The sequence below is a fragment of the Micromys minutus genome (assembly GCF_963924665.1).
Source record: "Micromys minutus genome assembly, chromosome: 1".
NCBI classification, from domain to species: Eukaryota; Metazoa; Chordata; class Mammalia; order Rodentia; family Muridae; genus Micromys; species Micromys minutus.
Genome location: NC_137969.1, coordinates 76472657 through 76486530, shown reverse-complemented (window position 1 = coordinate 76486530; position 13874 = coordinate 76472657). Strand labels below are relative to the sequence as shown.

The following is a 13874-nucleotide window of genomic DNA, read 5'->3' as shown; positions in this document are numbered from 1 at the left end:
TAATATTTTCATAGACCTTTGCATTGAATAATATTTTCACAAACACTGTGGTGTCTAGTCTTTGCAATGCTCTGATTTATTGGGTAGGAATTAACTTATCACACTCGTTTTACACTTTCAGTGAGTCCTCAAGGTCATACAGAGAGAAAATATGAGGGGTAGGATAGTAATCCTGGCTTGAAATATTATGCATAGGCTAGTATTTGCTAGAATTTAACATATGATGTCAACCATTAAAGTGCCCTAAGAGGCACTTTCCATGTGCATTTGTTTTCTTGGAGTGATAGATTTTTGGAGAAGAAAATTCAAGGCATAATTTGAGGGTGAGCCCTGCTCCTTGAGAAAGTGAATGTTTGCAAGCCAACAGAACTGATTTATTTTCTTCTTGAAAGTTTTACATATCACGATACTAATTGATGTACTGTCATTGTGCTGTCTGCTCTCTATGTGAAATGGAAATGTGCCTGGGTTGATTGACATTCTCCTTCATGTGTCTAACATAACAGAAAGTGGAAACAATGTCTAGAAAGTGCTCTCCATTTTCATCTCGCTGATTTTTTTTGTTATTTTTAATCTTTATTAGCAACTTACTATGAAACAGTCACTTATAAATTTCTGAGGATATAAACAGAAAGTTCTGTTTCTGGGTATACATAAAAATGAATATTTCCACTCATCATGATATAAATAACATTATTATTATCCTTCTTATTCCTCTGCCATCTCTTCCTGCAAATAATCACGGGCAGCAACATTTCTCATCTGATTTTTTTTTTTTTTTTTTGACTTCTGTGGTCCTCTCTGTGCCACATGTGAACGTCATTGTGAACAGTGTCTTACTCGTTATTCCTGATAGTAGGCGTCCCTTCTACAGGTCCTATCAAATATCTTCAAGCCATAGATGCAGAGGAGAATGTAACACTAGCCACGCAGGGAAAGAAGTATAAGAAGCAGGCTTCCCTTTGGAAACTGTGTGATAGAAAATGGGGGGTAAAAGCAAGTCTTGTGAACATCTGAACAGCACAAAGACCACAAAGGGATACTCGAGGTGATTATGATTGTGATTATGTATGTCTATGTGGAAAGCATAATACCTGAACATACACTTTAATTGCTTAAACATATGAATCTTAAAGCATCCAAGGAAGAAAAAGTGTGCCATTTGCTTAAAGCCAACAAAGAAGGATGAAGTAGAAACATGGGATATTAAACTGAAGAAAGGCAGGAAAAGGAAGGAAAGAGTAAAAGTAGCAGACGAGACAGGACAAAATCAAATCTGTTATGTCAGAATCACAACCAACAATGTCAATAATCACATGACAGTGAAGACAAACGCCACCCTGATAAAACAGCAGTGGCTTCCAGATTGGGTTAAAGAACAATTTAAAAGATATACTTCTTACAAGAAAATAGCTTTGGATAGTCATGAAGGGGTTAAAAGTAGAAGAGTGTGAAAATATACAATCAATGCACTTTGCTTAAATGGAAACCTAAAAAGCTGCATTAATATTAGATTTTGTAACAAAACTTACTAGAAATGAGAAGTTTCATTTGATCAGAGAGGAGTTAACTTAGCAGGAGTATATACAATTAATGAACATTAATATAATGAACAAAAGGTTCACAATGCACTAAGAGCTTCAAGGATGATAAAGCTGTAAATAAACAAAGACACAGCCACAAGCACAATGAAGACTTTCTGTAATTGACCAAACAGGTGGGTAGGAAAGCAGTAGGTATGGAAGATTTGAAGACTTATCAGCTGACCCGCCCCCATTAGCATTTACACAATGCTTCACCTATGTCAAACGTTTTCCCAAATTATCGTCTTTTAGGCAAAACTATTCTGAATGAATTGGAAGGTGTTAAACATTACACTATATAAAGCATGTATTCTATACATACGTTAAATTAAAACAACTGAAGTTGAGAAAAATGGTATTCCAAAAGCTAGTGACCTCAGGTTTCAATGTAAGAAAACTAGGAAAAAATAGGAGAGGAAAAGGAATGGGGTGAGAACAGAAATTCACTGAAATAAAGAAAAAGAGTAGAAAAAAACAGTAAGTAGAAAAACTTTCCTTTCTTGAAGAAAATAATAAAATTGCCTAAGACTGATTAGGAGAAAAAGAAACCAGTTCTCATGAGGAATGATTGGAGTTGTGTAACCACAGAGGGGATAGACATTAAAAGAGCAAACAAGGAAAATTCACCAACTATTAAGCCAGCAGGTTTGACAACTTAGATGAAATGGAATCTATTCTAGAAAGCACACAGACCACCAAAGCTCACTCAAAAAATGATATGTAAACAGAATTGCAGTATATCCATTAGGGAAACTTAAATTGTGGCCATAAATCATCTACAAAAAAAAACTTTTGTACTATACATTTCACTTATCCATATACAAGTAGTACCAACTTTATACAGATTCTTCCAAGAAAAAGTTAAAGAGGAAGAAATGCTTCCTAAGTCAATTATGAGTCCAGCATCACTCTGAATATGAACCAGAAAAGGAGAAAAATAGTCCTGAGGACAGCACAGATACATACTGCTCATGACTGAACTATTTAAAATTACTGACTTTTTCAGTGTGTGTGTGTACGCACATGAGTATTGGTGCCCACCAAAGCCAGAAGAGGATGTTGGATCTTTAGGAGCTGGAATTACAGGCAGTTATGAGCCACTTAATGTGCGTGGCTGCTGGGAACTGAACTCAGGTCCTCTGCAAGAGCAGCAAGTGCTACTAACCCTGGAATGATTAGACAAAGTTTTTAATAAATCTTGGAGAAAATGACATTTTTAATATGAAGAGATAATACTTTGTGAATAGATGCAGCTTATCATGAAATGTAACATTGGTTTAACATTTAAATAATCTACTTATGCAATCTGCTGTGCGTGAAAAAATATGAACAAAAATTCAAGGTCCTTTCTTGTTAAAACTCAGCACTATAGTAAGAAAAAATTCTGGTAAGAGACACCTACAAAAATTCTACAATGAGTAAAGTAACACTGAAAAACACCAGGGAAAATAGTGAGGAACAGGTACTATTTACCATATAGTGAAAGTCCCAACCAATGCAAGCAAGCAAGCAAAATGTACACTTTCCCCCAGAATGCTATCATTAGAAATATGTAGCACTTTTCAATTACCGTTGTCATCTAGTGGCATGCTTATAAAGTTCTGACACTTCATGGCATAAAGGTTCTTATTCTTTGGGATTATCCTCTACCATCTGAGTGTATTGAATTTATTATCCTGTTACCTATGTGACATCAGGTTTCTTGTTGCTCTTGTCATTTCTGAATAATGCTACTTTATCCGTATTCAGGTTTTATACAGCCACGCATATTGAAGTCACTTGGGTGAAGTCTACCGTGTGTGACTGTTGTATAGAGTTTTATACTGACAGTACCACTTCACACTTCCACAAGCAAGGAACACAAATTCCTGTTGTATTTCTCCTTCTTCTCATCTTTCGGGGTGTTGAGTTGTTGTTGTGGTAGTTAATCCTAAACACTTTAATTGATAGGAGGTAGTAGCTCTCATGGTTTTAGACTGTGTTTCTATGGCAGCATACAGAGATGATGACTCCATGAACACTGTTCAGAGGGAAGGGATGACTGAGATGGTGGACAGGACGTGTATAAGAGCAGTCAAGTTAGTGGCTTCTTTGGTGTGATAGTCAGTTTGAATTATGATTGTGGGGGTTGGTAGACAACTCTACATGTGTTGCAAAGATATAGAACCACACACAAAGCTGTGTGGTGTCAGTGTATGCCTTTAATCCCAGTACTTGGAAGGCAAAGGCAAATGGAACTTTGTGAATTCGAGGCCAGCTTGGTCTACAGAGTGAGTTTCAGGAGAGCCAGAGGTAAAAAAAAAGAAACCCTGTCTCAAAAAACATAAAAACAAAGAAACAAATGAACAAAAACAAAAACAAAAAACAACCAAGCAAAAAAAAAAAAAAAAAAAACAAAACAAAACAAAAAAAAGGAAAAAAGAAAAACACACACAATACATGGCAAATTACTGGCTTTAATGTTAACTGTATTATGAAAATGTTGGGATAAATAAGTTGAAGGGTATACATCTCTACATTACTTTTGCAACTTCCTGTAACTTGATAGTTATTGCAAAACAAGAGGTTTTAAAATGTCAATGCTCCCTCAAATGATGAATAGATTCAGGAGAGTACTATCCAAGGCCCTGAAGGTGTTTTTACAGGAATTACCATGCTGATTTAGAACTTTCTGTCAAAGTTCAAAAGGACTAAAACCATCAGTGAGACCATGGAGAAGATGGAAGGAGGTGGGGGAATTCAGCTATGTGACTTACTGTAAATCTATAGCAATATCAAGATGTAGACTGTTGATAAAAAGTCAGATCAATAAAATGATTCAGAATAAGACTCACATGTATATGGTCAGTTCACTTTTAGATAAAAACTAAGAGATAATTCAATGGAGAGAGAGAGAGAGAGAGAGAGAGAGAGAGAGAGAGAGAGAGAGAGAGAGCGTCAGTCACCTACAAGGCAATTAAGTAGGACTGTACCTCAAGAGGACATATGCTTAATCACACAGATATGCATGTGCACATTAGTACATGAAAAACATTGTAATCATTGCAAACTTTTTAGGTTTCTGTTTAGCATCTCTACTACACCAATTAACTAATCTAAGAAGCTTTGACAAGATGACCATTCTCTTTGATTATTTAATTTTTATTCCTTGACAATTTCACTCACATATACAATGAATTGTGGTTGTTTTCACCCCCATATCTTTCTCTAATTCTCCTGTGTTAATTTGAATAAAATGTCATACACAGTCTCAGGGATATAAATTCTCCATTCTCAGATAGTGGTTGTTTGGAGAAGATTAGGGAATGTGGTGTTGCTGGAAGAAGTATGTCACTAGGGGAGAACTTTGCAATTTCAAAAGACTCTAGTCATTCGGTTTTCTTTGCTGTCTGTTTATGGATCAGGATGTGAGCTCCCAACATCTGCTCCAGAGACATCCCTGCTTGCCTGCTGCTAGGTTGCCTACCACGATGGTGATAGACTGAACTGTCTGGAACTATCAGCCCCAAATAAACTGTATCTTCTCTAAGTTGTCTTGGTGATGTTGTTTTATCACAGCAAGAGGGAAGTAATTAATATATACACTCCTGCTGCTGCGACATTTATTTTATTCCCAAGAACTATGCCTCCTAACGCCATGCAATTGAGTGTGAGAGCCACTGAGTTTAATTAGGATTGCTTGTATGAGCATGGGCCCAAGGTTATTTCCTGGAGCATGAGCAACTTATCTGTGGCTACACTACTAAAGAACATGACATTCGCCAACTTTCATTAACTGTCAATAGTCCCCCAGGAAGGGAAGGGCCTCATGAACCCTCTCGTATCCATGATGAATGGCTGTTGACCAGGCCAGTCTTATTTAGATCCTGTGCAGGAAAACACATCTGCCCTGAGTTCATATATGCAAAGGCCATGTTAAGTCCAGAAACCACCTACTGTGGTACACCCTCCTTATCCTCTGGCTCTGATGGGAAGATAATACCTCATTTAGGGCTGAGCATGCCATGGTCAATTATTTACAGTACTCTGACCAGTTATGAGCCCCTATATTAAAATGCCAACTCCTGTAGTATAAAGTCGCCATCAGTTTAGAGACCAGATAGGCCTCATTTGCAATTCTGGCTCTGCCATAAGCTAACTGTCTTCAAGTAGGCTGCTCAATTCCTTGAAGAGCACTGACTACCTGTATTTGTGATATGTTTGCTCTGTCCAAAGCCTGGTACGAGGGTTGAGTGACATCATGTTTTTAAGTTCCAGTCTCTTGCCAGGAACACACTAGAGTTAATCAGCATCCAATTGTTGCATTTATGCCTGCCTTGGCTCTAAGAGCAGCATCTGCCTCCACAGTGTGCCTTTCTTCTTTTGGGGTGGCGGGTGGTTTGTTTCAGAACGGGATGAGTCAGCATAGCTCAGAACCTCACACAGAGAAGTCACTTCATTTTTCTTAACCCCCCCAATACTTTCCAAGCCCATGAGCATCACTTGGCAGTTCCACACACCACACACACACCCGAGAACACTCACTGGGTGAAAACAAGACATTCCTGCTCACTCTGAACTTTTCAATACACGGTCAGGGACTAACTCCATATCGAATACCTCTGAACACATTGAATTCTTTAGAGCAATTTGATCCCCACAATCCAGAGCTGTCTTCCCTGAGACCAATCGATATGTCAATGAAAATACAAGTAGACCAGAATAAAAATCTGCTCTGGAACTCATGCGGACTTCATAATATGGCTACTATCTAAGACACCCTTTTAAGTCTCACTCTTTGTGTGTAGGTTTTCTCCAAGATCAGGAGTCTGTGAGAACAAGGACACTTTTGAAACATATAGAAACAGCTTAAAGCCATGCAGAGTTTTTATTTGATGCATTGGTTTTGATGACATGAACAATGAGACACACAATCATGCTTCTTACCCGTCTCTCTCCACCTCAGACACCTCAGATTTATTTGTTCAACCGTTTTCTCTTTCTTGGAGATTCCTTTCCTTCTTTTGACTCTCCTGATCTGGAAGGTGGAGCCATAGTTGAAGTCACATGTCCTCCATGAAACTCGTGGTATCTGTTTAAGTTCTCAGCTTCCGATGACCCTCACCTCTGAGGCTGGGATAGTAGAATTCCGTCTTAATCTCTGGCTGTGGGAAACTAAACAAGGTATTTAATGTTCTGAACCTATATCATCTGTAAGTTCAGAATGAAGACACTAGCAGCTGTCACTCAGGACCATTGTGAGGACCACATGAGACAATGCACATGGAAGTTCTTTGCAAATTGAACCAGGATGGACAAATGAAGGGGTTAGTTATACCTATGGTAGCTCTTTTCACAGCTTGCCTTTCTTGTGTGTGGATATGGCTTCGGAGTCCTTTGGAGAATTGCTGTAAGAGTTGAGCTGTTTTATCTGTCTTTACAAGTCCTATGATTCTTTACCCACACAGGCATGCATTAGAACATGGAACTGAGTGTGTGTAGTATGGGGTGGAGCCATCTTCTCTTCCTTCAGTGAAGCGAAAGTCCATCTTACGTAGTTTCTCTATACAGCTAGCAATTGATACACACATTTGCCCTTACAATGTTTCACTAGAAGATCGCTTTCATGGGAAGGAGGGGGAGGAGTTACCCTCCCTGCTGTACCCCCAATGGGTACCACATGTTTAAAGCCTGCAGAGCAAGTCATCAGCACGATTCATCAAATGATTATAGGAATCCAGGAAACAGCAAGTCCTCATTAAACCAAAATAACAACCCACAGCAGATGCACACTCTATTTTTCAAGCTATGCTCTTGTGTTCTATTACCCCCAGAGTTGTGGAGTCAAAGCTGGCAACAGAGTAAGTGAGCTGGAAGCTGAAATAGGACGATTGTGCAGCTCTGTTGGATAAGTCTAAATTGGAACGGCAGATGTTTATAGCCAAAGTCAAGAACATCTTCCATTTGAGGATGGAACATAGCTCTCAACTGACTGCTGATGTCCTGGCCCTAAAGGAGAAGAATAGTGTTGGGATTTTTTACTGTAAATCCCTTTATGTAACCAATTCTATTTTTAACTGGTCCTCCTTGTAGAGCTGGGCCTCTTTTCTCTTTGTTTTCCCAACATCCTCTGCTCATGTCTGATTAGCCCATTGCACACTGTTTGGGAACAAGATCTGGTTGCAAGTCAATTCAGTTCGGCTGACATTCTTTCCTTCCTTCCTTCCTTCCTTCCTTCCTTCCTTCCTTCCTTCCTTTCTTTCTTTCTTCTTTCTATCCTTCTTTCCTTCCTTCCTTCCTTTCTTCCTTCCTTCCTTCCTTCCTTCCTTCCTTTCTTTCTTTCTTTCTTTCTTTCTTTCTTTCTTCTTCTTTATATGTATGTGTGTGCATATGTATGCATATGTGTGCACACACATTGCAGAAGCTAGAGACAGACATTGGGTGTCATCCTCAATTACTTCTCCATCTTTTGTTTTCAATTCAGGGTCTTAATATATCACTGGGGCCTGGAAATCTCTGTATAGAGCAGGCTGACCTTGAATTTACAGAAATCTGCTCCCCTCTCTTCTGCTGAGTGCTGGGGTTAAAGATGAACTACACTACTTCCAAACCACCTGGACATTCTTAAGAGACTCAGAGCACAGAGACTGAATTAGTTAAATGAAACTAAGTTTGGACATAGTCCTTGTAGAAAGAAAGGTTGATGTACCACTAGATGTGATATTTCACTTCTGAAGAGAGCTGTGGAGTGGAAGTACACATTATGAGCCCTCACTGTATAGATGAGAAGAACCAGGACTACAGGGAGAGAGAGGAGAGGTAAAAGGGTGGTGGCAGCAGGGTGGGGGGTGCTAATGGCTAGGGTTTACTAGTTATTTACTTGGGAAAGGACTTTGGTCAAAGCTTTTTTGATCATCCCCAGTGTCAAGATTAAAAAAAATTCAAAATTTTATCTGATAAATGGCTTCAAGAATGCATTATAAGCCAGCTGTGTAAGATGTAGGGGAAGTGGTGATAAATGGGATGTGGTTTTTTTTTTTTTTTTTTTTTTTTTTTTTTTGAAAATAAGTATTACTTAAATATGACAGAGATAAATGAATGCTACTTAAGATGGGGCCAGGATAGAATGAGTACATTTCAGAAAACAGCCACCTAGTCCTGAAAGATCAGGACAGATTTCTGACACAATGCCATTCAAGAGGAGCACATGGTGATTATTCATGTCAAGACTAGGAAGTAAGAGGAAGTGAACCAGGCAGAGGGACAAGAAGCACAAAGTCCCAGACAGTAGGAGGCATAAATACATTTGAGGACCTGTAAGCATGTTATGAGCTATGAAAGTATGCAATGAGGAAAGACGAGTAGGCGGGGTCTAAACTGTGGAGCATCTTTGTGGTTGATCATAGGAGGCTGGCTTCCATTCTCAGTGGAATTTGAAAAGCCACCGAGATGTTGTTAATTGAGGAAAATAATCAGTGAGATGAAATTTCAGAGATGTAATTCTTATTGCAGGACAAAAAGCCACATTAGAAATAGAAGGGCAAGTTTAGGAAACCATCAAGAATCTAGATGCAAAACAAAAATGCTATGAGCCAAGAAAGTAGTTTTAGACATGGAAGCAAGACAAGACAAAATGTTGTATTCGAGAGGCAATGAGAACGTTGAACATAGCAGCAACTTGAGTTCCTGATGTGATCAGAAATACAGAGAAAGTGGATTTTGCTGCAAAACGGTGAGAGTGCCAATGACTGTCACATACTTATTACATACTGTCACACTAAATGTCACATAACCCCATAAATGTGTACAATGACCTGATTAAGAGGCTAGCTAACCTTTTATGTAAGTAAGTAATTAATTAACAAACTGGATTTCAATAAAAAGTTATCAGTTGGCAGTTGGCTTAGCAATGAGAAGTGAATCTCATTTAACCATCATTGTAACTCATGAGTTTTTACACTTGATGCATATATGTGTTTGTTTTCAGACAGCATCAACTAGAGCATTCTCAGCTTTAACCATGCAAGTCACCAACACAGACCTCAGCATCTAACTGTGCTTTCTTTCCCTCTGTAGAAAGAGAGGGTGCTTGTCCTAGTGATATCAATCCCTTCCACTGGTGCCTTCAAAACCATTGCCTCAAAAAATAAACCATTACTGCTCTTAATACTACCAGTCTTATTCCCCTCTTCACTTTCCACAGGACGGGCATTCTCAGAAAGCAAACATAGAATATCCTGTTCACACAAAACATGTCGGTGCACGCTTAGGGGTCTACATGCCTGTAACAATATTGAACATATGAGTTAATAGGAGAGGAAAACAATTCAGATTTAAAGTGTGTTTGGGACACAGAAGAACTGTATGTTCATGAGACTAAGTTGGGAAAGAGAAGTTACCTAAGGGGTGAGGATGCCTATGAAAATAAGCAATCTATGTTGGCCATTTGTAGGTCTTTTGTTGGTATTTTAAATGAAGTGTTAGAAAGTCTAAATTTTGTGGACTATAACACTGGTGACATGTGATATACTCCACAAGTAAATCATTTTATTTTCACATTTCTTGCTTTGTAGAACAGATTATTTTTTTTACTTTCATACAACTGTGCTGGCATGGGGGAGTTATTACTATAGCAACCACTGCATTTAGCACATGTCCAGCTGAAACACAAAAAGGTTTCTGCCTCTTTAAATAGTAGTGACATGATTCAAGGATGGGAAGCTTCAAAACAGGATGGATACAGAGGAAAAAGAGGAAAGAAAAGGAGAAAGGTGGAGGTAGAGATGCGTTCAGAAAGATGTAGATAAAATAGTCTTAACAACAAGTGAACAGACCAACAAAGCTTTTTACACATGGATGGAAGGAAGGAAAACATGGAAATGTGTAAATGAGTCAGATTTGATGTTCCAAATCTACTTATAGACTCATATTTCATGAAAGTAATCTTCATACCTGTTGGTTGCTATGGAAATTCTCCCTGTGTATATGTGGTCGTACAAGGAAGACACCAAGTCATGTAAGTTACACAGGGACTTAAGAAGGTACCAGGAAAGCAGAGTGGTCTTATTTATATAGTTTCCTTCCAAGTTAGTGCTACATACTCAAGCAGTTTTGGTGACCAGAGGGATAGGTTTGTCACCACCTGGTAAATGAAAGGCCACAAAAATCCCAGTTTACATGGAAATCTATTACTATATACACAGCAGGCTGAGGAGTTTTGGAGAAAGGACCCTCTAGGAGATGGAAGCCTGTCTTCTCATGGCAAATCTGCACCTGTTCCACTCTGAGCACATCGATTTCCTGCCCTGTGCTTTATTTCTCTTTATCAAAGTTGGGGTGCGGGGGCAGGACCCAGAGCTGCATCAGTTAGGAAGCTGCAATGAGAGGCTGTGAATGATGAACAAATTACAATTTCCAACCAGCTTAACAATAAAAAAAACCTACTGGACCATGAAATGGAAAATTTCAGACAGACATAGTGGCTTGTGTCTGGAGTTTTAGTATTTAGAAGGCAGAGCTGAAAGAAGCACTGTAAGCTTAGAATATACTGAGTTCCAGGCAAGCTTTGGACTACAGAGTGAGAGACCCCATTCACCCCTCCCAATTAAGAACTATGTGCATGTTTATGTATATATGTGCATTTATGCATAGATGTATGCATGTATATGTACTTGTATGATATGATTGTGTGTACACATATATTTGTGTGCTTATTTGCATGTCAGTATGTGGGTACATGCATGCATATTCTCGAGTGAGTTGTCTGCATGTGCATGCATGTATGTAGGTGTGGTTTTGAACATGTGATGTATAGGCTTGCTTGTGTGCATGTGATTATATATATATGTGTGTGTGTGTGTGTGTGTGTGTGTGTGTGTGTGAGCATGGGTGCACACACGTGTTAAAATGTCAGAGAATCTGAAGTTGATAAAGGGGGTCTGATGGAAGAATTCACTTCTGACCAAGATTTTTTAAAAAATTTTTATTTGACATTCTCTGTATTTACATTTCAGATGCCATCACCTTTCCCCAATTTCCATCCTCCCTCCCCCACCCATTGCCTCCATGAAGGTGCTGTCTCTCCCACCCACCGTCTCCTACCTCAGTCCCTTGGCATTTCCTTATACTGGAAAATGAGCCTTTGCTGAATACCAGACAATGCAATTGTCTGCTGCATATGCACTTGGAACCATGGGTCTCTCCACGTGTACTCATTGGTTGGTGTTTTAGTTCCTGGGAGCTATGTTGGGTTTGGTTGGTTGATAATTTTGTTCTTCCCATGGGGCTGCAGACCCTTTCAGCTCCTTCAGTTCTTTCTCTATCTCCTTCATTGGGGTCTCCATGTTCAGTCCAATGGTTAGCTGCAAACATCCTCCTCTGTATTAATATGGCTCTGGCAAAGCCTCTGAGGAGGCATCCATAGCAGGTTCCTGGCAGTAAGCACTACTTGGCATCAGCAATAGTGTGGTGGGTTTAGTGGCTGCATATGGGATGGATCCCCAGGTAAGGTAGTCTCTGGTACAACCGCTCTAGAAATCAGTCTGAAGGTTCCTCAGAAAACTGGATCTAGTACTACCTGAGAACCCAGCTATACCACTCCTGGGCATATACCCAAAAGAATCTTCAACATCTAACAAGGACACATACTTCATTATGTTCATAGCAGTCTTATTTATAATAGCCAGAAGATGGAAAGAACCCAGATGTCTTTCAACAGAGGAATGAATACAGAAAATGTGGTACATTTGCACAATAGAGTACTACTTAGCTATTAAAAACAATGACTTCAGCTCTCTGCTCCTCCCTGTTCTACAGACAGCTGCATCTTCTTGTACAGTGCCAGCCCCATCCCTTAGACAAGATGGTGAAGGTCGGTGTGAACAGATTTGGCTGTATTGGACGCCTGGTTACCAGGGCTGCCTTCTGCTTAGGATCTGGCAAAGTGGAGATTGTCACCATCAACAACCCCTTCATTGACCTCAACTACATGGTCTACATGTTCCAGTATGACTCTACCCATGGCAAATTCAATGGCACAGTCAAGGCTGAGAATGGGAAGCTTGTCACCAACAGGAAGCCCATCACCATCTTCCAGGAGCGAGATCCCACTAACGTCAAATGGGCTGATGCTAGTGCTGAGTATGTTGTGGAGTCTACTGGTGTCTTCACCACCATGGAGAAGGCCAGGGCCCACTTGAAGGGTGGGGCCAAAAGGGTCATCATCTCTGCCCCTTTGGCCGATGCCCCCATGTTTGTGATGGGTGTGAACCATGAGAAATATGACAACTCCCTCAAGATTGTCAGCAATGCATCCTGCACCACCAACTGTTTAGCCCCCTTGGCTAAGGTCGTCCATGACAACTTCGGCATCGTGGAAGGGCTCATGACCACAGTTCATGCCATCACTGCCACTCAGAAGACTGTGGATGGCCCTTCTGGAAAGCTGTGGTGTGATGGCTGTGGGGCTGCCCAGAACATCATCCCTGCATCCACTGGTGCTGCCAAAGCTGTGGGCAAGGTCATCCCAGAGCTGAATAGGAAGCTCACTGGCATGGTCTTCCGTGTTCCTACCCCCAATGTATCTGTTGTGGATCTGACATGCTGCCTGGAGAAGCCTGCCAAGTATGACATCAAGAAGGTGGTGAAGCAGCAGCTGAGGGCCCACTAAAGGGCATCCTGGGCTACACTGAGGACCAGGTTGTCCCCTGTGACTTCAACAGCAACTCTCACTCTTCCACCTTTGATGCTGGAGCTGGCATTGCTCTCAATGACAACTTTGTGAAGCTCATTTTCTGGTATGACAATGAATACGGCTACAGCAACAGGGTGGTTGACCTCATGGCCTACATTGCCTCTAAGGAGTAAGAAACCCTGGACCACCCACCCACCCCCACAAGGACACTGAGAGCAGGAGAGAGATCCTCAGTTGCTGAGGAGTCCCATCCCAACTCAGCCCCCAACACTGAGCATCTCCCTCACGATTTCCATCCCAGACCCACATAATAATAAGGGCCTAGGGAGCCCTCCCTACTCTCCTGAATATCATCAATAAAGTTCCGCTGCAACCCCCCCCCCAAAAAAAACAATGATTTCATGAAATTCCTAAACAAATGTATAGAACTAGAAGCTCTCATCCTGAGTGAGGTGACCCTGTCATAAAATAACACTCATGCTATGCACTTACTGATAAGCAGATAATAACCCAAAAAGTTTGAAATATCTAAGAAACAATTCACACAACTTATGAAGCTCAAAGAAAGGAAGGCCAAAAGGTGGATGCCTCAGTCCTTCTTAGAAAGGAGAACAAAACAC

The 13874-nt window shown here is 40.3% G+C and overlaps 1 pseudogene across 1 annotated transcript; it reads left to right on the top strand.

Moving 5' to 3' along the window:
- The first annotated feature begins 12423 nt into the window (after positions 1–12423).
- On the top strand, positions 12424–13427 carry LOC308424723 (glyceraldehyde-3-phosphate dehydrogenase-like; annotated as a pseudogene). The gene has a single exon. The product of its transcript is annotated as a glyceraldehyde-3-phosphate dehydrogenase-like (transcript).
- The last annotated feature ends 447 nt before the right edge of the window (positions 13428–13874 follow it).